Raw genomic sequence first — 25,214 nt, forward strand, 5'->3', positions numbered from 1 at the left:
GGCTATGCTGCTTTGGTTCACCCTAGAGATCCAGGAGGAGTTGTGTAAAATGAACTTTCAGGCTTCAGTTACTTAAGAAAACATTGCTTTATTTCTGTGCAGTGTTGAAGCTACTCTGCATACTATGATAGGCAAGACTGGAGCATTCTGAGAAGTCAGATGTGTAAAATAACTATCTAAATATAGGAAAACTGAAATCTAGGTCACAGAGCTAACAAATGGCCTGCTGTTATAAACTGTACCCCTACAGATATCCTCAGTAATTGCAGTACATTATTTGTTGTTTATATAAGCTGCACATTGATCAAAATTATTGGTTTGCATGATCATCTAGTTGGCAAACTATGGGAGCACACTGTTTGAACTGAATAAAATATTGCCAGTCATCCTTACATCTGGAGCAAAGAAACAGAGTAAGAAATATATTCTCATATTTTTTGTGCATTATTTAAAAAACTGTCAGTTGAAAAGGTGGGGTTATTCATACCACTTAATTAGAAATACCTGATGTAGTCAGAGATCAATACTGATGCTTAACTAGATGAAACTTAAGTATTATAGAATAATTTATTAGTATAACTATTAATATATAATAAGAAGCGGGGATCTTAAACTGACCATATTAAGTGAAATCCTGCTTATCTTATTCGTGCAAGTAGTTCCACTGAAGTCTATAAATAAGGTTTTTCTCTGTGACTCCATTTATTTCATGAGCAAGTGAAGAATTAAACTCACAGATTCAGAGAATGTGTTGTCTATTTAATCACTGTTGTGCTGCAATTAAAAGAATTGAATATTAATATAATACTATGTTAATTTTATTTTCTTCCACTAAACACAAATCTCCAATGTGTGGTTAGTTCTTCGTGAAAATTATCTTCTTATAATGCTGCTTTGGCTTTTCTTTAGTGTTGTTTGGTTGTATTGCTACTATGATTGTTGTTCTTTAACAAATCTCATGTTCGTGATATAAGCATTAACTCACAGCAAGCCACAGGGGGATTTTCTTGTAAGCTTCCTGTAGTCACTAATATAACTGATGTAATAAGAATTGGTACACAGAACACAAATGTTGAAGACCTGTAGAAGACAATAGCTTGTTTTTTGACTAACCTTGATTTATTTTAGGGGCAGTGTGGCCCAGTAGATAAGGCATCAGAGGATCCGAATTATATTCCCATCTCTGCCACTCATTTGCAGCAAGACCTTGGGCAAGTGACTTAACTTCTCTGTGCCTCTGCTCCCATCTATAAAATTGGGATAGTAGTGCTTACTCATCTTCACAGAGCACTTTGAGAGCTATGGACAAAAATATCTGAGATCCTATAGGTGGGCTAAATATTTTTATTTAGAAATGCCATTTAGCAAATTTATTAATATTTTTCAAACGATGGTACCATGTTTGTTAGACACTGTCACCCAGAGCCTCCTACTTCCTTACATTTACTAGTCAGTGGCTACTACATGCAGAGGGGTTGACCACTCTGGAGCGCACTCCTTAGACAAGCATTCACAGAATTGTTATTCCCATAGCTGCCAGACCAAATGGGAGGATATTCTGGTGACCTCTGAGCCATGCTTAACCAGGTATTATTCTTTACATATACTGAGTGGCAAAAAGAAAGCCTACGTGACTGCAGAGTCGAGATTTATTGGTGGTAGGTCAGTCTGCTTCAGAATGCTGAGTTCAGCCAAACTCAGACCTCTGAAAACCAGGAAATGCACAGTTAAGGTTCCCTGAGCAACCTTGCCTTCTTTCAGCAGTGCCCCAATATGCCCCTTTAATACACAGACCTTTATTCTGCCATCCCCTCAGTTGCTGAAATGTACAAGCTCTTCACCTCCTTTTATAGTCTGTTCACTCTCACCCACAGGATTCCACCTAACGCTATTAAAGGGGAAGAAGAAAAAAAGGTTGCGCACGCCACCTTCTCTCTGTTCCCCTCGAGCTGGCAGTAGCCAATGAGCATTATTTGCATATGTTCCAGGTGCAGTGAGTGTGTTAGGTGTTCCATGTACCTACACTAATTGGAGGATGCAGTAGTTAGGACTGCTTGGTCAAGGTGTGTTTGTGATAATGAGGATGTGTGGATTACTTTGAGGTGTGTGGCAGCTGTGATTATGATAGAAGGAGATCTATCTTTTGCACCCGCTAGCATCTGTGAGCAAAGGGAAGAGCTGCATGTGTACCTTCCAGCATCATTTCAATGCAGAGTTGTGTATGCGGTACAATTAGCAGGGCCCAGGGGGGTTATTAGAAAGGGTATTGTCAGTGGTGAGCTGGCTGATGAGAATAGTCTAACTATTATCTGCACTCTGGGTAAAGTGGGTGTGCCCAGCCTCAGGTCTAGCTATACTGAATGGTGGAGGCAGTAGTTAGCTGTGCTTAGTAAGGGTCTCTTTGTGAGCTCTGTGGATTACGCTGAGGTGTGTGCAGGAGCGGCGCCACGGTTTTTGGCGCCCTAGGCAGGGGTTCTTCCACGCTCAGAGTCGTTGGCGGCAATTCTGCGGGGGGGGTCCTTCCACGCTCCTGGTCTTTGGAGCACTTCGGCGGTCGGTCCCAGAGCGAGTGAAGGACCTGCCGCAAAATTGCCGCCGAAGACCTGGAGCGCGGAAGGACACCCCACCGCCGAATTGCCGCCGAGAGTGGCAAAATGCCGCCCCCCCCAAATCCTAGTGCCCTAGGCAACCTCCTAGGTCACCTAAATGGAAGCGCTGGCCCTGGGTGTGTGACAGAGCTGTAACTGCAATATAAGAACTCTTTTCCTCCACCGTCTTGTATGTGAGGAAAGGGAAGAGGTGCATGTGTACCTCCAGGATAAATCATTTCTGTGCAGAATTGCATAGATCAGTAGCAGGAAGGACGTTTATTACAAAAGACATTGTGAGCAGTGAGGTAGGATAGGAGAGGATTCTAATGCTTTAATGGTGGTTAAGTGAATATGGAGGTTGAGATGTTATCCTGTGTGGAAGTGGAAATGAATTGTAAAAGGCTGTGAAGGGGTTCTTAAATTGTACACATGTGGTATTCTTTCTGGGAAGTGAGTAAGTGTGTGGTGTACTTCAGGATCTGGAACCTCTTAAGGACGTAAGTATGGACACACTGGGTTAGACTAACGGTCCATCTAGCTCAGTATCCTGTCTTCCAACAGTGGCCAATGCCAGGTGCTTCAGAGGAAATTAACAGAATAGGCAACCATTGAGTGATCTATCCTCTGTCATCTACTCCCAGCTTCTGCTAGTCAGAGGCTTAAGGACACCCATCCTTATGTCTTATCTTCCTTTAAAAAAACCCAACAAACCTTTTTTTTCCCTCTTCCTTACCCTCCCCATTAGTTCCTAGCTTAGATGACATTTTCCTGCTTCCTGACCAGGAAGTTTTCTCCCTCACCCTAATGCCCAGATCACCCAGTTTAAGAGATGTGTTTCGTGCCATGAAGCCTTCCCAGTAAGCGATGGCCACCCGCAGGGCATCCACTGCCTGGGAGACAGACATGTCGCACAGACATGCACTCATTGTCACCACCTGACTGCCAGGGCCAGAAAGGACTGAGACATTTGGCTGAGACTTCTCCTCATGGAGAAATCTCTATGTCCAGCATTGGATCCTTGCCCAGACACTTTCCCCAGGCAGCTCTCAGGCTCCATTAGGTCATCCACTGACCTTCATTCACCACATCCTTCCAAGAGGAAATCCTTTCTTTCCCTCGCTGATGGGAAGAAACAGGCTACCACATCATCCTCTGAGGAATTGCCTGCCAGAACACCCATCCCTAGGGTGACCAGACAGCAAGTGTGAAAAATCAGGACAGGGGGTGGGGGATAATAGGAGCCTATATAAGAAAAAGACTCCAAAATCGGGACTGTTCCTATAAAATCAGGACATCTGTTCACCCTACCCATCCCCTACAAGGTCAGTAGCTTTGAGATGAGGCATAGCTCCCATGACTGTCTGAGAACCTCCAGTACCAGACCTAAAGAGAGATCTAAAGACCCTAAACAGGCAGACGTGTCACCACACCATCTATCGGCACCAGGAAACACAGTATGAGACCTCCAAAAACAGTGCTGACCACCAAAACCACATCAGTTTCAGTCATCACGGCACCAACAAAACCACCAGCACCAACATCTGTATCGGCACCAAAGAAACTACTGGCACTGAGCAAGCCTTCATCACCAAGTAAGTCCTCGACTCCATCTGCTGGCTGTTCCAGAGAATGCACCTCTCCCTTAGCATTGATGCAGCCGCCAGTGCTGATAAGGCTTCTCCCTCCTCCCCAGGAGTTCAGAATCTGATGATATCTGACATGTTTGAGTCACCACTACTTAGACACATCCTTTCACCTCAATTGTCACAGCACTGCTCCCTTTCTCCTCTGAGGATTTCCACCTCCCTCCTTCCCTGCACTGAGGAAGAGGAGGAGGAAGAATATCCTGTTCCATCCTTCTATTCAGGACAGGCATAAAAGTCATCATCTACATGTCCTCACTATGCACAACTTGCAACTGAACCACGGCCCTCGTACAGACTACCGTGGATGCAACTCTATGTACCACTTCCTCCACATAGACCATACTGGGATGTGTGCACCATGTACAGAGCACAGTTTCCAAAACCTCCCATAGAACAAAGCTGGAGACATCCATCCTTGCCATCCTCATCCCTCTCTTGCTCACCAGAGACTGAGCTACTCCCAATAGCAGACTGAGAAGAAGAACCGGAGGAAGAGGTTACACCACCACTCCGTTTCTCCTCCTTTTCCCGCATGAGGCTATCCTGTCTGCACCCCCTATGTCAGAAGACAATTCCAAACACTTCCAAGAGCTGTTTTTCAGGATCACAGACTCCCTCCAGATTGCTCTGGAGGAAGTGAAAGAGCAGCAGCACAAGCTGCTCAATATCCTGCACACTTCTACATTGGCGAAGATAGCCTGCCCTATCAATGAGGCCCTTCTTGACCCAGCCAAGGTGCTCTGGCAGAGCCCAGCATCCATCCCACCAACCTGCAAGCAGATGGACAAGAAATATTATGTCCCTGCTAAAGACATGGCATTTCTTTTTTCCTCACCCCACTCCAAACTCCCTGGTTGTCAATGCCGTACACAGAACGGGGCACCAATACCACCCAAGATCAAGCCCATATGACAGGGACTGGAAGCGACTGGACCAATTCAACCACAAGGCTTATTCATCCACCATGCTCCAATTCTGCATCTCCAATTATGAGGCTGTTATGGCCAAATACAACTACATCAACTACTGTAAGATACAGGAATTCTGCCGGGACCTTCCTGACAACAAGAAGGAGCAACTCCAGGCACTCGTATCTGAAGGATGCCTCTTGGCTCGTACAGCTTTACAAGCCTGGACACTACTGATAGAGCTGCCCATTCCATCTCAACAGCCATAGTGATGAGATGAGCATCACGGCTACACCCTCCAGACTCCTTAAGGAAATGCAAACCACTGTTGAGGGACCTACTCTTTGAGAGCCCAAAAGGCAGTTGTATATATCATGTCCCACAATTTGCATACTGACCTTCCATCCTTTTCCACCCCCACATGCAGCAGCTGGATCCCACCAACCCTGCTTCAGCACACCTCCCCAGTCATGCCTCTGACCCATTCACTTTGTTCCCCCCTCCAACCTTGCTCCCTCCTCACTACTGTATTCAGGACTCCCCACCCCCAAATGGGGAATGCATCTCCCTAAAGTCTTTGCTTCCAGGTATACAAACACTTCAATTGCTGCAATGTCCCCCCATTCTGTAACCTGACTCACATGCAGTGCCTGGAGCCAAGGGCATCTCTGCTACAGTGGGATTGTGTGTCAGAATGGTTGGAGGGTGAAGTTTGTGGCAGGGCCAGAAAGGGTTTCTGTTCAAAAATGTTGAGTTTTATGTCTGAGAGAGAGAGCGTCTAACTGTTGTCCAAGAGCTGTACCCTGTACTGAGAAACAGCGGGGTGTCAGAGATTGTAATGTTTCTGTGCCATACTGTATGTCTTTTCTGGTAAGCCATGAACCCTCCAATCTTCTGATTAATGTTCTTCTAACATGTTTCGTATTGTCGCTTTAGTGATTATTCAGAGACTCAACTAAATCAAAGGAAACTATCTCAGCTCCTGGACACACATCTCTGGTGTAGTCCAAATCTGCTCTCATACATTGTATGAGGTGCACACCATGAATAAGGCCCAGATCACGTCCACCTGAGTGAATCACCACAATATCTGAGAGATCACAACTTTTTAAGTCACCGCCAACGCACTGCAGAGTGAGCAAAACATGATGGCAATGCAGGCCACCTCTCTCCACCCAAGGCCAGCTCCAGTGTTTTTGCCGCCCCAAGAGCAAAAGAAAAAAAAAAGCCGCAATCGGTGTCCCTAGCACTTCGGTGTCAGCTCTATCGCCACTGCTTCATTCTTCGGCAGCAATTCAGCGTCTGGTCCTTCCCTCCAAGAAGAACTGAGGGACCCACCACCGAATTGCCGCTGAAGAGCTGGATGGGCCGCCCCTCTCCGTTGGCCGTCCCACACACCTGCTTGCTGTGCTGGTGCTTGGAGCCGGACCTATCTCCACCCACATCAGCCTGCAGTCAGCAAGCCCCCTGTCATGGTGTACTCCTTGTTCTCTTAGAATATACATGCCAGAAACCCTGACAGTGCACGTATTGTTAGTTTCAGATCCACACTATGTGTCTTCGGAAACCACACCGTAAGTTAAACTTAAACCCCTGTATGGATGCTGTTATTCAGTACTAAAATAGCCTTAATTTAATTTAGTTCACTTCCAAAGCATGCAGAATTTGTGCATGGGTTGGGGTGCATTGGCAGAGCTGGGGATGTAGGAAGGTTGGAGTACACTGACAGGGCTTTGGGGTACTGGGTGGTTGGGTGCACTGGCAGACCTGGGGGTGCCATTCCTCCCTCACCTGAGCTCCCAACTTCTCTTCCCTCCCCTACCATCCAAGGACTTGAGGGCATAGCTGCTTCAGTAAGGGATGTGGATTTTTTCACACCCTTGACTGACATAGCTATGCCAGCAAAACTTCGTAGTGTAGACCTGGCCTGCATGAGAAAGTTGCCCTGGTTTAACTGCAGGTGTGGTTTGAAACTAATTTAGAGCTGGTCAACATTACAGAGTTAGGTCGGCTAACTACCTTACTTAGGGCAGTGAAAAATTTCATACTCTGGAATTTTTCCTTGAGCTACCTCAGAGAGATGGATTTATTACAGCAATGGAGGAACCTCTTCCATTCCCGTAGCAAATGTCCACGCTACGGCAGTGTAGTGTGGCGCTACTGATGTGGCACTGTAGCATTTCTAATGTAGACATACCCTTAGTTAAACCAGTACAAAAGTCTGAGTGGACACTCTGGTTTCCTGTTTAAACCAGGCTTATATCAATTTAGGTTGAAGTTGATTAGGCTTGTCTATATAGGGGAGTTATTCCGGAATAAGATATGGTGTGATTTAAAGTTAATTAGCTGTTCCAGTCAATTTGCCATTTAGACAAGCCTTTACGAATAGGTTTAAGTCCAATCAGAATAAGCCATTCTGAAACTAATATAAGACTGTCTGCACAGGGGTTTATATCAGTTTAACTACATTGGTTTAGATACTAATTTAACTTAAATCAGTGCAATTTTTCAGGTAGGCAATAGGCCTGAGGGGGTTTGGCACTCAGAGTCAACTCAGTGTGAACTCCCTTTGAAAATCCCAGCACACTGTCATCTGGGGGATATTTCCGACCGGAAGAAAGAAGCACTTTAATGTGTACTCAACAACATTCATCTCAACAATTATGGAGATGAGATGTACACTGTTTTCCAGTTATATACAGAGCATAGAGTATGTGAAAATGTCACTTTCAGTTGACTGTTTCAATGAAAGGGAACAGTTTTAAGTGAGTAAGCAGGCCTGCTTCAAGTCTGCGGCAGCCTCTTATTCATTTGACCCAGTTTTGCAAATTTTCTTTATTCGAGTGAGACAGGGATCAGGTTAAGAGCTGAATAGTTCTACCACTCAGTCAGCTGCTCTTATCTGACAACGGATGCTTCTTGTGAGATTAAGGGCTACTTTCAATAAAATGCTTTAATAACATAATAGAAAGTTCTGCCTAGCTCTGGGCAGATTAGGCACCAGCTCTTGGCAAACAGTCTGGTCACATATTCTGCATGTCAGTATAATCAGTGACCTGCCTAAAGTTCTTATCTTTATCTCTTTAAGGCTTTTATTTTCATATTCATTTAGGGTTTGATAGAGGAAAAAGTTATCTTCCTGGGTAGCTATATCCCTTCCCCCACCTTGTGTCTGTCTGGTCTATTTAGATTGCTTCTGGGTAAGATCTCTGATGACAAATGTCAGCATGAGGATTGTTAAAACCTAGTTATGAAAATACTTAAATAGGTGTCTCTAAAGAAAGTGCTGGTAGAAAAACTATAATGCTACAAGTGACCACTTCTCACCGTTAAATACTACCCTCTTATACAGGGGTGGCACTAGCCTCTTTCTAGTGTGGGGAATGAGATGGGCTAGACAAAAAATTGGAGGGGCTGCACTATACTTATTTTCTTAATAGATGTATTTTATTGATGTTGTCATCAAAAGGAGAATAAAAATACATACAGACAGATCAGTTTTCAACTTCATCTATTGCAGCTCAATGGTGCAACATTTAGTCACAAAAAAATAATAGCAAAAAACCTAAGCCAATAAATAAATAAACTAATAATATTAACAACAATAACAAACAAATACAAACTTCTGAGGAAAAATACTGGTTAAATAATACTAATAACTAATTCCTTTAAATCAGTGTATGTATTTTATTATAGTTTAAAATTAACCATTTGGACATAAAAAGAAATAGAAAAAAACCACACCCACACACTACTGTTTAAAGCAAAATAAACAACTGAAGGAAACTAAGTACACATTTTTCCCTAGCCATCAAGCCCCTATTTCCATTCCAGTCAAATCCAGACCCAATTAAATACATATAATCTGAACATTCAAAACATTTTTAAGGTGCTGAGCATTCTGGCATTGATCCAGGAAAGCAATTAAAACTGGGCTTAACTTTAAGAACAAATAGTCCCATTGACTATACATGCACTTACAGATATGCTTAAAGCTTAAAGAAAAGCACATTTAAGTGCTCTAATGGATCAGGCTCAGAAAGCATAGCATCTTCCAGAATTGAGTCCTATAACATCTGTCATTATACTGTAAACTAACAAAACTGGCACAAATTGGGCCAGGTAATAGCCACTCTGATTTTTAAAAAAGTAAAAATAAACTGAATAAAGAGTTATTGAAAATGAGAGTCAATGAGCTGACCCAAACAGAAAGGTGTTGTACTAACTCCTGGAGACAGCCCCTGAGGGACTCAAGTAGAGGTTCAGGGGATGAGTTTCACAAGTGAGGGCTTATCCATTCTGGGAGTTAACTGTGACCTGATCCATTTGGAATCTCAGTGCCCATACTGGACAGACCAACAGTCACTCAGGTACCCAAGGCATTGATAATTAATTTACCTCTATCTAAGGGACAGTATTTGGCAAATAAGAGTGTATAAAAGCCTATTAGTAAGGGTCAAAGCATGACCGTGGGTGTATTCTTGTTGCACCTGTTTAACTCAAAGGGAGGAGCACATCAGTGTCTAAGGGCAGAAATTGATACTAAGATACTATTTTAAATACTAATTACTCCTATGTACCAGTCAGCATAATGGTCAAATGACATGAAAACATTTAGGGACTGAATCTCACTTACATTAAGGGCCTTTTTCCACTGCTCTGACTGTAAAGTGGGTACGTACAGTGGGCATGAACATCATTTACTCCCACGTCAAGGCCTCTTTATGCTGATTGTGTAAAAAGGACTTGGACTCTGTATTTAAAAAACAATAAACTCACTTTTTACATATGTACATAAAGGACTTCATTTATCTTTTTGCATTTACAAAACTGCAAAAATAGATAGTCTTTAAAAAAGAAAGAAAGAAACTGTATCAAAAATATCATTTTGGCTAAGATTCTTTAATCCAAAAATGCAGCCTGGAGCAAGTATCTGTGCCTAAAAGATAAGATCTTAATGTCTGAGATATATAAAATAGAACAGTTACAGAGCCTTTAAGTATAGCAGCTCTGTTATGCAATGGAGCTGAAATAATACGTATTTCCATAATCTCACTCCTTCAAAATATGAGAAGTGAGATACATAAAAATAGCTATTACACTAGTTCTAATTATGAATTAAATTGTTACAGATGTTAGAATTCTTGCAGCCTATCATGTTAACAAGCTGAGTATTTAAAATTCTCAAATATTTACATAAGACATGCTTTTAAAAATGTGTAAACGTGTTTACATAATACAGTGTAATGGGGTCAGCATATAACATACTATTCTATCAATTTTTTATGTGGATTTTCCAAGTATTTTTACCAAGAGTCTGATTCAAAGCTCGCTGAAGTTAACGGGAGGCTTTATATTGAAATCATTGGATCAGGCCCTTAATGTATATATATGGGTGAATGAATTATGGCTAATGGTCAATTAGGCCTGATTTTCATCTGAAAATCTACTTGAGTTAAATAGTATTTTCCCCCAATAATCCTGGTCAGCTTTACTGCAATAGCCAGTTATGCTGCCATGATGAAAGAAGGCTAATGTCTCTCCCATTTAAGTTATTTAATAATACCTTTTAAATAAAAGGAACGTTTGGCTATTCCTAGTCACCAGTTTAGGACAATGCATAGAACTAAAATAATTTGGGGAAACTAACTTTGGTGCTTCTGGCTGGATTGCGTCATATGAAGATGACAAAGGTACACCCTGCTAAATATACTACATTAATTTCACCAAAGCCCAAGTGTGACTCCAATATCTGAAGCCACTGAAGTGGATAAGGACACACATTCTCTCCCATTAGACACAAACTCACCTGGCTCTAGCAGAGCAGTTCATTTCCCAGCATTGGAGACATAGCACCCCATCCCCAACGATGAACAGGGGCAAGTACTTGCCACCCCTGAACCTGCTGAACAAAGTAGAAGCTGATTCTTCCCAGCAAAACCTGGCTTTCAGGGAGAGAACTGGCAGAAGTTTAAAGCTTCTGGATGAAGTATTAAGTAAAGGGAACAGAAAACAGCTAATGATACAAGAAGGGACTTGAGAGAACTAGGGAAGCAACGGGGGTGGGGTTCCTACCTGGTGGCACAGGGCTGAGGGGCTTCAGGATGGGTTTGCCTCCTCCCTTATTTTTAGCTGGTTCCAGTGTGTCCAGGCCTTTGGAGTCTCTCTGCTTCAGGGATTGCTCCAAGGCTCTGCCAAAGCCCACACACACACACTGTCCCACCCCTGGAAGGCATCTGCTGCACCCAGCGTGCCTCTCTCTGGTCCCCCTTTACCCTGCTGGCAGGACACTACCTTCAGTCCAGCAGCACCACCCCAAGCCAGAGGGCCCAAGCTCGCAGCATCATGAGTTGCATTGCTTGGACGGTGGCTGCACTCGGATGGGCAGCTGGGGAGCTGGGGGCTTCTGCCCATCAAACCCCCCCACCCAACTCTCCCACAGCCTCCTGCCATACCTGTCGGCGTCAGCAAGCCATTTGGCGCCACTTTAACCTTATGCTGGTGCCTCGCAGGGCCGCGGCTGCTTGAGCCAAGGTGCCCCCCCAAGGCAAAGGCACTGGTGAGCTGCCAGTGCCACTCCTACTTCCAGGCCCTAGAATGGTCTCACACGCCCCCAGGCCAGGTCCCAGGAAGCAGAGCAGCAGCAGCTAGAGCTCATGCTAAGCAAAGCTGGGAGGGGAGCGCAGGGAGGGAGCTGTGGCAGGGGCTCTGGGGTGCACTCTCCTACCCTCTGGGCACCCAGCTCTGAACTTTGCATTAGAATGGGTGGCTACTGGAGGGCTAAGGCAAATTTTTGGGTAGCTATGATCCCCATAATTCCCCCAGCACTGCCCCTGATCTTATACTTAAATGTGATTATTGTGGGAAATTATTTTGCAGGCAAATCAGAGCCCTGTACCATAAGCAAAGGCATTTTAATGAAGCCACTTAACTTCCAGTTTAATGGTGTGTTCTAGTGAGTTCACTGTAACTACCTGTTCATACATTATTAACAATTTACAATGTTTTTAAACCTGTGGCTACGGTACTTGGAGCTCAGGTTTCTTGAAGCAGTAGTAACCATGGATTCTGTCTTGTAGCTATTGTGTCAACTTTCTCTGAAAAGTAGTTGCATTTCTTAGCCCACATCTACGCTACAAACTTATGTCATTCAAGTTACAGCAGCACACAACTGCTGCAGTTAGTACAGCATCTCTGCACGTGTATGCCTGTCTCCTTGTGTTGGTGGTGTGTGCACTCACCAGGAGTGCTTGTATCAGTGCAGAAGTGTGGTTCACCATGGGTAGGTATCCCACTGTGCATCTTGCCACCATTCAATGCATTATCTTTTTGGAAGTTTTGGCAATGCATGATGGGGCCAAAACAAATAACACAGGGCTGATTGGGAGCATGGGGTCAACTGCTCAGTCTGCAACTGTCTCCATCCCCTAGTGTTATCTGCATCGTGTAACTTCCATGCATTTTTTCAAAATCTCACAAACCCACGCAGCCCTCCTTGCTGTCCGCCATCTCTGACAGAAGCATGGAGCCTGCAAAGCCCTGCACTGCTGTCATGAGCGTTACAAGCTCAGAGCTCATAATCCTGGAGTATTTGCAGAGCTGTAAGAAGAACCAGATGACTGGAGAGTATGATGATTTCTTGGAGGACAGATTGCTAGGGGACACAGCAAGAACTAATTCAAGGTTGTTGGTGGCATTCAGGGAGAGGCTGCCGATGGTGGAGCCCCACTTCTGGGCCTGAGAAATGAGCACTGACTGGTAGGGTGGCATCATAATGTGGGCTAGGGATAAGTGGCTATAGAACTTTTGGATGTGCAAGGCCACATTCCTGCATCTGTGCACCCAAGCTCACCCCACCCTGCAGTGCAGAGCCTCCAGAATGAGTGCTGCACTGACCATGGAGAAGCAAGTTGCTATCACATTGTGGAAACTTGCAATGCCAGATTGCTACCACTTAGCTGGGAATCATTCTGGAGCTGGGAAATTCACTGCAGGGACTGTTGTCACGCAAATATTAGTGAGAGAAACCAAAGGTTCCCAAAGATTTTGGGTTCAATTAATCGCCTCCTACTACATAGGACTGAGACTCTTGGCAATGTGCAGTGACCTCTGATGCCTTGTGGAACGTTGGAGGTAGGGTTATATGGAGGTCCTGATATTGAATTCTTCATGGGCTGCAGAGAGAAGGGAGCATGTGATTGTTGAACCTGCAGGTTCACCAGACTCTTTAGCATCTGTATTTGCTGCCTGAGAAGCCCCATTACGTCCTTGTGCATCTCTCTCTCCTTTTACCTACCGGAATTCCTGGTCCTTTCTCCTCTCCACTGTTTCCTTCTCAAGGCTGTTTGCAATGTTGATCCTTAAGGTCCAATGCAGCACTGGTTGGCAGGATCTCACTGAACATATTATCCTGAGTCCTGTTCATTCTCCTCCTTATCTGACTCAGGTGTTCCATGTGTAGGGGGAGACCCTAAAGATACAGATACAGATAAAACACAGAGATACTATTGTCAGTGTAGTCACTATGGCAAACGAAATTTACAGTGCTAAGTTCACTCCCATTATTCCCCTAAAGTTTTAGGCACTGCCTTCTCACTTTTGCTTGGAGTTGCTTGTCCACAGCATGAATCACAGCAACAGCCATAACAGAGTATAGCCTGCTGCGGGTTGGGAAAATGGGGAGGGAGTTGCTCCACCGCATGACTCTAGTAATATAGAACAATAGCACTGAATACTGGCACCATTTTCCACAGGCAGTGATGACTTTAGCTGATATCTCACTCCTGAGGGTAACAAAGGCAGAAAGAGCACAGCTGCTGCTGGTGTCCCGAAGTCACCCAGGCCCATACGCTGCTCGCCTGTTTACTGCAATGATGCCTGCTGAAATTATCTCTGAATGACATGGGAATGCGTCCTCCTGCAGAAGACAAAATAAGGCAGCCCTCCTTAGAAACCGTTGGCAGAGGATTGCAGAGCGCATCCAGGAAAGTTTCATTGAGATCTCTCAGGAGGATTCAAGGGACATGCCAGTGCACAAGAACTATTCCACATGCCCCCCCTCCTAACTCTAGAGAGGAAGGAAAAGCAGATAAGCAACTTTGCCTTTCTTGTTTGTATCCTTGTCTCTTCTAGCACCTGTAAATTAATGAAAAATCAAAAGATATGTCCTGCTACTTTCAGGGGTGTCATCATTGTAACTGGAAATTTATCTACACACTTACTCGTAGTTCCTTTCCCTGCTTCGGGCTTGCCTGTGCTTGACTGGTAGGACTGGCTGAACTGTGGTGGTGTCAGAAAGAGGTCCTGGCTCACTGTGCAGCTGGTTCCCCCAGTCGCCTATCCCACATACTCCTCTTCTATGTCCACCACCTCCTCCTTCTCGCTGTTTGCAGCAGGGAGCCCTCATGTTGTTAGGGGGAGGGGGAGTGTCTGCTGAATACGGTATGCACTTCTTTGTAAAAGTGGCAGGTTTGCAACTTGTCATGGGATTTATTATTGGCCTCCCTGGCCTTCTGACAGCTTCTTGGCTTTCATATGTCACTGCTGCTGGTTCCTGTTCTTTTCCTTTTGCATCCCCTGATCAATCTGCGTGTAGATGTCAATGTTTCTACAGCTGATTCAGAGCTGTACCTGTGCAGCCTCTTCTACTGACCAAGCCAGACAATCAGGAAAAGGAATTTAAAAAATTTATAGGCTTTAAAGGGGAGGAGGGACTTCTGGTCTGAGTGACCCCTTGGCAATGGAGCTCACAATGATGACCAGAGTGGTCAGTGTGCGGCATTGTGGGACAGCTGCTGGAGGACAGTTAGTCTTGATTTAGGTCATCGCAGCGTGAGTGTAGACACTGCATTACTTAAGTACATGGACCATGGCTCTATGCTGCTCAAGGAGGTGGTGTTAGAGTTGGCATAATGGGGCACTTACATTGGTGAGAAACCAATTTAAGTGTAGACACATGCACAACTAGGTCGATGTATGCCTTGCATTGACCTAACTTTGTAGCGTAGACCAGGCTTCATTGTTTATTCCTGGCCATTCTGGGCAGATTTGAGTGTTTGGAAAACATTTTTCTTCCTTATATCTTTCATTCTCTCCTGCTGGCATGTCAAAAAAGAGGGACAGAAACATTATTTTAGGGGGATCAAAAGGGTGGCAGCTTCATTAAACAAAGATGGAAATAGATAGTTGTTGCCATGTTTCACAGTGAATCACAGTTCCTCTTGAAACAAAGAGGCCATAACCATTATCAGGGACCCTCCATAAAACTGATGTCAGTAGGGGCACCATGTTCTACTTGTGGGTTCCCACCAACCACACTCTGAGTCTTGCTTCTTTAGAGCAGAGTGACTATATCACTGTGATAAGGTATACACACCACACACCAGGCCTGAAGGAGTTAAAAGGCAATACTGGGCCCAAGTAGCCCTACAGGAGGCAGTGCCTTCTCCAACCACACCACCACCTTTGAAAACCAGCAGGTCTTTCATGGCCATGCTCATTTGGAAATTGTTTGTGAAACTATTCGCAGTTTGGACTATAGGGGCCAGCCCCTACACACACTAAACTGAAGGAGCAGATAGGTAGAAAGTAGCCCAGAGCAGCAGATTTAGACTCTCCAAGGGGAGGAACCTGCCAATATTACTTCTCTGAGGGCCCTGGGCTGGGACCCGGTAGAGAGGGAGGATCCAGGTCCTTCTACCACTTCCCACTTAAGAGCAAATACCCAGACTCAGTGGGGAGGTCAAAACATTCCTAGCCTGGGGTCTGGAACCAGGTACTCCCACTGCACCAACACTCCCAACAGAAGGACAAGGGGTAAGTTGCACTGACAACTTGGCCCTCTGAGCACCCATTTGCGGTTCCTCTACGTGATCCTTCTGGAGCAGTCACAGGATCGTCTGTCAAATGTGCCCCTCTAACCTTCAATCTGGGTACATATGAGAGTGAACCACCTCTGAGTTTCCCAGCTGCAAGAAGGTGAAAGCAATGCTACTCCTTGTATCATTATCCCTCCTGCTGTGACCAGGACTACATAGAAGGAAGAGGAAAAAATTGACATAAGAAATAACATGAAGGAAACACTGAGGGATGTACACAGCCATCCTGATGAACCAGTTACAGGAAATGGACAAAGGACTGCAGGAAAACCCTAATCCATCTCTTGCAAATAGCTTCAAGGTTACAATGCATATGCCCAACTAAGGCAATAATTAACCTATCCTAGAAGAAACTCACCTATATACCAAACACAAGTGGAAGCTGGGAGTCTCCAACTCTTTGTTCTCTCTACCAGAGTAGAACAGCTTGCTAAGGCATCTTAGGAACCCAACTAGTGGAAAGTTTTCAAGAGGATGCACTGAATGATATCTCCTAGATATTCTGACCATACCCCTCCCCTAGCCAGCACAGCGGCGAGTTATATGGGCCCGTGGTGCCCATGCTCTATCAATATTCATGAAGGTGGGCCCAGCTCCACCAATGTTTGGGCCCCAGGCCCTGTGCTTTGGGGGGGCCCATGCCATGGGTTGACAACGTGGAGCACTCTCACCTCGGGGGCAGCTCCCTTGCCTCCCCGCAAGCAACTCCCCCGTCCCCAGAGTCACTGCATGCTGCAGCGAGGCCCCACCACTGACCAGGCTCCCAGCTCATTGTCCGGGAACCCCAGTCAATGGGAGCTTCAGGGGGTGGTGCCAGAGCTGCCTGGCCACGCCTCCACAGTAGGAAGCGGGAGGGAGCCGCAGGCAGAGAGAGCCCCAGGAGTCTGTAACTCTCAGAGAGACACAGACACAGCCGGGGGGTTGTAGGGACAGACAGATGGAGCCAGGGGTGGGGGGAAGGAGCAGTGATGGGCACCCTAGGGCTGTCATAAAATACACAGTACAGAGGGGACTTCCTGAGGGGGCTATAGCAACACACACACACCCTGCAGAGCTGACAAGACCTGGGCTGTGGCTGGCTCCGTCCATCACTTCCCCAGCCCCACAGAGACCCACATAACTCCCTGCTCTCCCAAAAGACCCCCAGTGACCCCTGTGCCACTGTCTCCTCTCTCTAGAGAGCCCCCCCCCCGATTGTGCCACACAACTCCCCTCTCCCCTGCTCCAGAGCTACCTACAATCTCCCACTTTGTCTCTTCTCCCACCAGCCCATTGGCCAGCATGGCCAATGGGAGCTGCACCTGAGATGACACCTGCTTGCAGATGCAAATCTGCCTTGCCATGCCTCCACAACACGGAGAGGGGGAGCCACAGGTGAGCAAGCCCCAGTCATCATCATCATCACAGGCACAGCAATTCTCTGGATATTTAATTTCACTGAGGCAAGTAATTCAATCTACTCTTCCTTTCCAGACAGTCTGTGGCTTTTCCTGTAAGAAAACTTACAATTTATTTGCAAATAAGTCCATCTATAGTTTTTTTCGCTTGAGAAGTGTATTTTCTGGTTGTTCATAAGTCCATTTATTTTGTTAACTCGGTTTCATAGGCAATTTTAAAAGTCACTTGAATTGTACCTGGTTTTTTCCATTGTCCAAAATCACAGATTTTTATTTCTGTGAGCCAAACCATCCTGTGTAGGAAATTGTCCTCAAGTCATTCATTCTTCCAGGCTTTCCGTTCTATTATTCCGTCTTATAGAGATAGTGATCAGTGTTTCCACCCACAGCGGCGAGGCAGAAGACTGGGTCAACCCTACAGTGACTCTGCCTCTACCCTTGTTCTCTGTCTGCTCCCTCTACCAGACCCTTTGTTCTTCCTAGAATTGCCCCTACCATTACTCCCTCAGGGTCTTCTTTCTCTGGAGCTTCTCATGAAATAAAGTCTGTCATTACAGGTTCTTATCTCTGTAAGGTATTTAATTTTGATGTATTTATTAAGTGTTAATTAATGCACTATGGGAGTCCCCTTCAGCCCTCTGTATAAATTAATCCTCTTCTTTCCATATGTTTTGCCCATAGGGTTTTCTGCAGCCCTAGGGCAGCCAGCAATAACCCCTGTGCCTTTGCAATGGGGTGAGGGAAGGGGACCGTGGGTTCCCTATTTATGTGATTTGCAAGAAATGTTATCATTATTCAAGGTACCAAATGTGTTTAAATGATATAAATGCCTTGTAAAATCCCAAAGCAAGCTCATTTTCATTTCTCATATAATCTCATATACAGGATGCAAACATTTTTTATTAATTATGAGTAGAATTTATTTTTTTTATTATTATTATTAGCTAGGTTACTGTTGTTGGTTTTTTTCAGTGTGGCAAAATGTGTGCTATTTTATCGGTTGAATGATTGAATGACATAATACCCCCCCACCCTGAATGTCCATCTCTAAGTCTGGTAATTTTGTCAAATGTTCATTGCACAACATGGTGGTGCCTACCCCTGCCTTGTGCTTCAGGGGGTCACGGGGTCCAGGGCAGCCTGGGGAGTTAGTGGGGGGCCTGGCGCTGGCAGCAGCGATTGACCTGGCCCCAACCCACTCCGCTCCACCTCACCGGCTCCCGGTATTGCTCAGGGGCGGGGGCTTCAGGGAAGAGGTGAAGTGGAGGCGGGGTGGGAAGAGGCGGGGTGGAGCAGAGTTGCTTGTTGCTGTCAGTGCCAGGCACCCTGCTAACCCCCCAGGCCATCCTGGAGCCCACATCCCCCTGAAGCACGGGGGCCCCCAAAGCATGGGGCCCTGGGCAGTTGGTCCATCCTATGGATCGGACGGATCCACTTGGGCACCCCCAAAAATTATACTAACCTACCGCCCATGCTAGCCAGTGCTTTGTGCTTCTGGGACTGCATTCCAGGCACCCAGGTGGGGTAGGGATTGTGGGCACCTTGTGTCACGTGGTTTATCACTGATTGAGGGCTGGAAACATTATATACGTTCCACAATGTAATAGAAAAGTCTCTCATGACATTACTTAACCTTAGATAGAAACCTTAGTGTCATTTAATTAATTGCAGTACTTGATGGCTGAAATAATTGCTATGCCCTTGTATCTTCTTCTTTTCAGAACATAGTCAATTACAACTTTAAAAGATTTCTGCCTTAACTGAGTGCAGGGGTACTTACTGCAAGGAAGGACTGACAGCAGTTCCTTAAACACCACTGGGTCTTCTTACAAGTAAGTCCTCTTTCTTATTTACTTTTCTTTCTTGCCCTCCATTCCTGACTTTTCTCCTCTCTTTTTTCTGGCACTGGCTGCCATCATGACTAGAGCTGGGTGAAATTTTTCAACAAAAACTTTGTTTCAGGGGAAAATGCAGATCTGACAGCAATACTATGTTTAAAAGTGCTCAAAACTGAAATGGAACTTTTCACTTTGGTTCAAATGAAGTGTTTCATTTAGCCCGAAACAATTGTTTTTCAACTTTTCTATCCACCAAAAATTTCAAAAAAATTGGTTTTGGTCCAACTCAAAACAAATTTTGATGTCTCAAAATTGCAAGTGAACTGAAAAATCCATTATTTGCTGACCTGCCAAGAGAAAAGAGAGCAATTCACTGTGGTACTGAGACCAAAATAGCTGCACAAAATGATTGGTGATGAATAATATAAAAGAATTCAAAATTTCCTGCCTCCCAAGTAGACTGAGGCCTGTCTACACTACAGTTGAGGCAGGTTACTGTGTTACAATATGATTGTCTCAAGATCCAGTTACAAAATGGTTCCAATTTGTAGTATCAATGCGACCGTAACCATGACCTTGGACATATCCATATATGGTTATATATCAATTGTAACTATAGTGTAGGTCGGTCAATAAAGCATCCTTCACAGTGAACTTTTTTGGCCATGGGATCCTAAATTTTGTTCCGACTTGAGCCACAGTGACCCAGGTACTTCCCTGGGTCAGAGTGCCACAGAATCAACTGCAACAATAATTCCTTACCAAGCCCCTAGACAGGGCCGGTGCAAGGATGTTTCACACCCCAGGGGAAACTTCCACCTTGCACCCCCACCCTGAGGCGCCCCTCTGCGGCAGCTGCCCCCTTCCGCCCTGAGGCACCCCCCTTGCAGCAGCTCCCCACCCTCTGCCCTGAGGCACCCCCCCTGGCCCAGCTCACCCTTGCTCCGTGCACGAGCACCCCGAGCACGCCTTGGCCACTTCACTTCTCCCGCCTCCAGGGCTTGCGGTGCCTAAGCTGATCGGTGCCGCAAGCCTGGGAGGCAGGAGAAATGAAGCAGCCATGGCGTGCTCAGGGAGGAGGCGGGGCAGGGGTGAGCTGGGGCGGGGAGTTCCCCTGCATGCTGCCCCCACCTTACTTGCTGCAGGCGGCCCTCCCTGCACTCCCCTGCCCCAGCTCCCTCCGCCTAAATGCCGGCAGCGACCAGCGGCCGAAGATCCGGCCGCCGTGGTCACTGCCGAAGAAAATGGCGCCACCCAAATGCCAGTGCCCTAGGTGACCACCTAGGTTGCCTAAGTGGTTGCACCGGCCCTGCCCCTAGGTAAGGGGCTCTTCGCTCTTTGAGATTCCTTGTGTTGCTGAGTTGCTTCTCTTTCTGCAGGGCGTTAGACCTGAGATTCAACTCCAGCTGCAGTATTCTGAGCATCATTTGATGGTCCAGTTCAGAGTCCCTCTTGACCATCTTTTCACTAGCTAGTGACATCAGTGGTGTCATATTTTCAGCTCCCTCCACACCTAAACAACCTTTACTTAGCCCTCAGGCTGGTCTGCATTCAGTTTTTTTTATCAATCTAACTAAATCCAGAGGAAAATATCTAGATTGCTGCAATCCCCTAGCGTGAATGCAGTTACAATAGCATAAAGGTGTTTATATTATTATAGCTAGTTTTGGTAACAACTGTTTGTATTGCAGTAGCACCTGGGAGCTTTAATCATGGACCAGAGCCCCATTGTGCTAGTCCTGTACAAACACACAACGAAATATGGTCCCTGCCCCCAAAGGCAAAGCAGTACAAAAACTAAGTAGACAAGCTGTCAAAGATTTTGGGACTCTGCTACCTCCTTCTCCACTTAGCCCCTGGCTTTATGGACGGCATTGCCTCTGTCATAGGTAAACCAGAGAATAGGAGGAGGACCTTACCGGGTCTTTGACTCTGATCCTAAGGGAAGAGCAAACCACCTGTTAGACCAGCTTTTTAAGGGACCCTAAGTCTAGCAAAGAGCATCAGAAAACTGAAACAAATCCTGTGATGCTCTCTCTTAAAAATGTAGGGGGCCTTAGGAAGGTTGAGGAACAGAGTCAGCAATTTGAGAGGCTTTACTGGATTTAGGAAGAGGAAGTTGGGAGAATCAGTAACTTGTTGGGAATAAGAATGTGGGAGATGGGAAGACCTTTGTAGGATTAGAGAGGGAGTTAGGTGTTAAAGGGAAAGGATCGGATCATAAAAGGTTGAAAGGAGAGGGATCTGGTTGGATTAAAGGAGGGCGAGAGGATCCTCAGGATGTTTAACAAGCTCGACGTCAAACAAACATCCCATTTGCTCAGGATTTATCTGAACTGAGGTGAACTTCAGAACTTTTTGAAGTTCCCCCATCACTAAAGAGCTAGGTTTATATGAAACTACATTTGTAAGAGACAAAATTATTTATAAACAACACAAACCACTCTCCTTTACTTCCCAACTGAGGAAATATATTTTTAAAAAATCCATCCCAGAGTCTCTTCCACCTATATTGCAATGAAGATTTTCATATCACTACAATGCACCTTAGGCTAAGGTATCTCTCTCTTTGTGTCTGTATATAACTACAGTAGATAGTATATTGTTTGCTTTTTGTTGGAGTATGTTCCTCTTCAGAGCATGCTGTGGGTGTTGTGAAACTCAATACATGGCTTAATGCTTCTTCAGCTGTGGCAATCCTATTTGATCATACTGTGCTAATAGGTAGTGAAATAGTAGGACATTATCACATTTTGCCACTGAACATTTCTGGAATAAAGATGCACAAAATAAATTGAATTTAAGCCATATAATAGAGCTACTAGAGTAGCAAAAGTTTTTACCTGCTATAATTAATTAACCTTAGCTACTTCTTTCCAAAAAAATGAGACTTCATAACAATACACAGTATATAATATCATATGTAGCAAGATAAGAAAATTAGATTTAAAGAATATTATTATTTACCATTTATATAGCCGCTATTGTTTAATAGTGCCATTAATTTTTTTAATTGCTTGACAGCCCTAATATAAATTGTAATGCAAATGCAACAGTGTGTTCATATTTCTCTAAGATCTGCTGCCACTAAAACTATTGCTGAAGGATCTAGTTGTTGGGTGTTAGTATCCGTTGCCCAAGGTTATCTGACAAACTTAGCTTAGCATTAAATAGAAACAAAAAGCAGTTTATTTGTAATGGGGAAAGAAAAAGACTGGTGAGCAGGAATGAAGATATGATGAATAACATGTTTTAATTGTGTTAGGGGAATTCCAGAGGAAAGCTATTTGAGACCCAGTCACACAGAGGAAATATTGTGGCTTGTTTTTTTTTTTTAAAAGAAGACAAGAGAAGGTTTCAGGTAGCTTAGGTATTGTTAGTGATTGGTGACTATTGAGGGTTCAGAAGCCTGCTTTCAAAATTCCGAGTCTAGATTTTCATGATGTGCACAGTACTCTATATTTTATTTAAAGTAACTTAGCAATGCTAATATGCATTTTCCTAGAAATACATTTTGTGTATGAGAGTGCTCTGTGGTACCTTAATATAAAAACGTATTCTATCAAATGTATGTTTCTATTGTTAATTTTTCCCCAAATTGGATTTATACTAACACTTTGATATTTTTCTTAGGTTTCTAACCATCATCTTAGCAGGCTTCTCCCAGAATAAAGCCTAAGTGCATCTTAGTGTGTGTTAAAGAAAAAAAGGCGTGGGGAAGGGGCGGAGTTAGATGCACTCCAGAAAATCCATAAATAAAAGGTGTTAACCTGTGATCCAGTATCAAGTGCAATTATACAGACAAATGTTTCTGATCCTAATCAATCCTTTCTTCTAGTTGTAGGAGTGGCTAACAGGGGTATGATTCTGAATAAATAGGCATTCATTTGATGTTGGCAGTGCATGTTTGTCCAAATCTGATAAACCGCTCATTGCCTGAGCTGATAAGGATAACAAACAAAGGCCCTGATCCGGAGAGATTTTGAGCACCTGCAACCAACCTTTCATTTCACTCACAGTTTGATCTAAGTCAGAACTGAGTAAAAATGATGGGCCAGATTGGGACTAGGTACTATTTGAGAGCAGGGCAGAGTTGCTGTGGCCTGGGTAGCTCCAGGAGTGTATTCCATGAAGAACATGGGAGAGCACAAGCTGCACCATCCCTTTGAATGCTGCAGTCCGCTCTCTCACGCTCGCACTTTCTCCCTCTGCATGTGGTTTGATGTGACTTGGCCCTTGGAAGCTAATAGGGAGTGGTCTCTGTGCTCCCTCAAGCACAGACATTGTTGCTAGGGGAAGGTTCCTTGCACCTTCTCCCTTCATTCCCTCCTAGCTAGGGCCAGGGTTTGAGTAAGGACTTCATGTTTTGGGCCATTTCTTTCAGTGAGAACTGTGGATATTCAACACCTGTCCAGACCAAGCTCATAATGGGCATTAGGGGCTGGAGAGGGCTTGCTGTGTAGGATCAGTCTGTCTAGCTTATATATAGTAAGCAAATGCTGTGCTTCTTAAAAGAATAGAAGAAATTGGGCTCCTCTAAAAGGTGCCCTGTTGAGTTTTGAGTTCTCCAAGCTCCCTGTGAGTCCACGGCCTGTCCCAGATAGGGCTGCTAGCCACACGAGTGCCAGGGCAAAGCAAACTCACAGGGGAGCTCATACTACTCAGGTGTTGTAACTGTTGTGATTTTCTGAAGGCATGTGGTTCCCTGGAGGCTCCTCCTGGGGCTCTGCATAACTCCAGTGAATGTCTATAAATTCAAATGAGCCCAAAGCACTTCACCGTTCAACGACTTTCTAAGAAGAAGAGTAGCACTTCCAAAGCACGGCTGTCACACTCTGCTATAACGTGGACCATAGAAATCATTCTGACTGAATGCTAAGTGCAGGCTACTAGAGCTCAGATGGACTAAAAAACAGTGACCGCTCTATTGTCCATTTAAAAGGCACTTGCAGACACATTCTTTGCTTGTCTTATCTGGCTCTGAATGGGCAAACAGCCAAGAGTACAGTTCCTTAGGAAAGAGCCAAACCATTTCATTACCCTGCAAAAAGTGACGTTCTTGGTTCGTTGGTTTGTTTTTTTATTTATTTGGGCCAGTGGCTGAAAGTTTTCCTGTGTTGGGATATTTCAGTAGAGGTGCTCAGCGTCTCTTCACTGTCCATTTTGCTCTCGATTGGGCTAAGGAAATTGAAAAATGAAGCAAAAATAAAATAACAAAACTACTACAGTATCTAATTTTACTGGTTAAAAAAGATTTCCATGTCAATGCTTCTATTTGTTTTATAGTTATAACCTGCCTGTTCTTTCTACCTTTCCCTCCTGTTTCCAGCAGCATCTCTGTTTATCTGTGTTTGGCCCCAGCGAAAATCATGGTCCTGCTGAACTATCTCTGCTATTCATGAAACCTCTGGACCAGTGGTTCTCAACCTGCAGGCTGCTTGCAGCCCAATTAGCACACAGCTGTGGCCCATGTGACATACTCAGAGCCATGCAAGTAGTATATATATTGTGTGGATGCGGACCACATAACACACAGAGAGCTGCGTATGCAGCCCATGATGGTAAATAGGTTGAGAACCACTGCTCTGGACTGTCATGAATATAAATCTCTTTATCTGAGGCTGAGTTGTGAGTGATTAACAAAAGTACTTATGTAGCAATTGACTGTTACCCTCCCTCACTGGGAGTCAACTGCATGACATCTGTAATTTTCCAAAATTCCAACGGGAAGAGAGAAACCTGGTGACTCTTACAACATGGTGCATGGTATTGTGACTGGCCATTCCGCATCACTGTAATGTTGATTTATTTTAACTCTCCTCCTGTGACAGATAGTTGTACAGTAACTCCTCATTTAACATCATTCTGCTTAATGTTGTTTCAATGTTACGTCCCTGCTCAATTAGGGAACATGCTCGTTTAAAGTTGTGCAATGCTCCCTTATAATGTTGTTTGGC

At 44.8% G+C, this 25,214-nt stretch overlaps 1 protein-coding gene across 4 annotated transcripts in view; it reads left to right on the forward strand.

The window, feature by feature from the left end:
- LOC116816393 (poly(rC)-binding protein 3-like) overlaps nucleotides 1–25,214 on the forward strand; it is a 754,639-nt gene that overhangs the window by 488,950 nt on the left and 240,475 nt on the right. For all 4 annotated transcript variants that reach the window (XM_032765573.2, XM_032765582.2, XM_032765583.2 and 1 more), the window contains exon 3: nucleotides 19,141–19,251. The gene's annotated coding sequence lies outside the window, so the exon portion shown is untranslated. The remainder of the gene's footprint in view (nucleotides 1–19,140; nucleotides 19,252–25,214) is intronic.

This window comes from Chelonoidis abingdonii, chromosome 2 (assembly GCF_003597395.2).
Source record: "Chelonoidis abingdonii isolate Lonesome George chromosome 2, CheloAbing_2.0, whole genome shotgun sequence".
NCBI classification, from domain to species: Eukaryota; Metazoa; Chordata; order Testudines; family Testudinidae; genus Chelonoidis; species Chelonoidis abingdonii.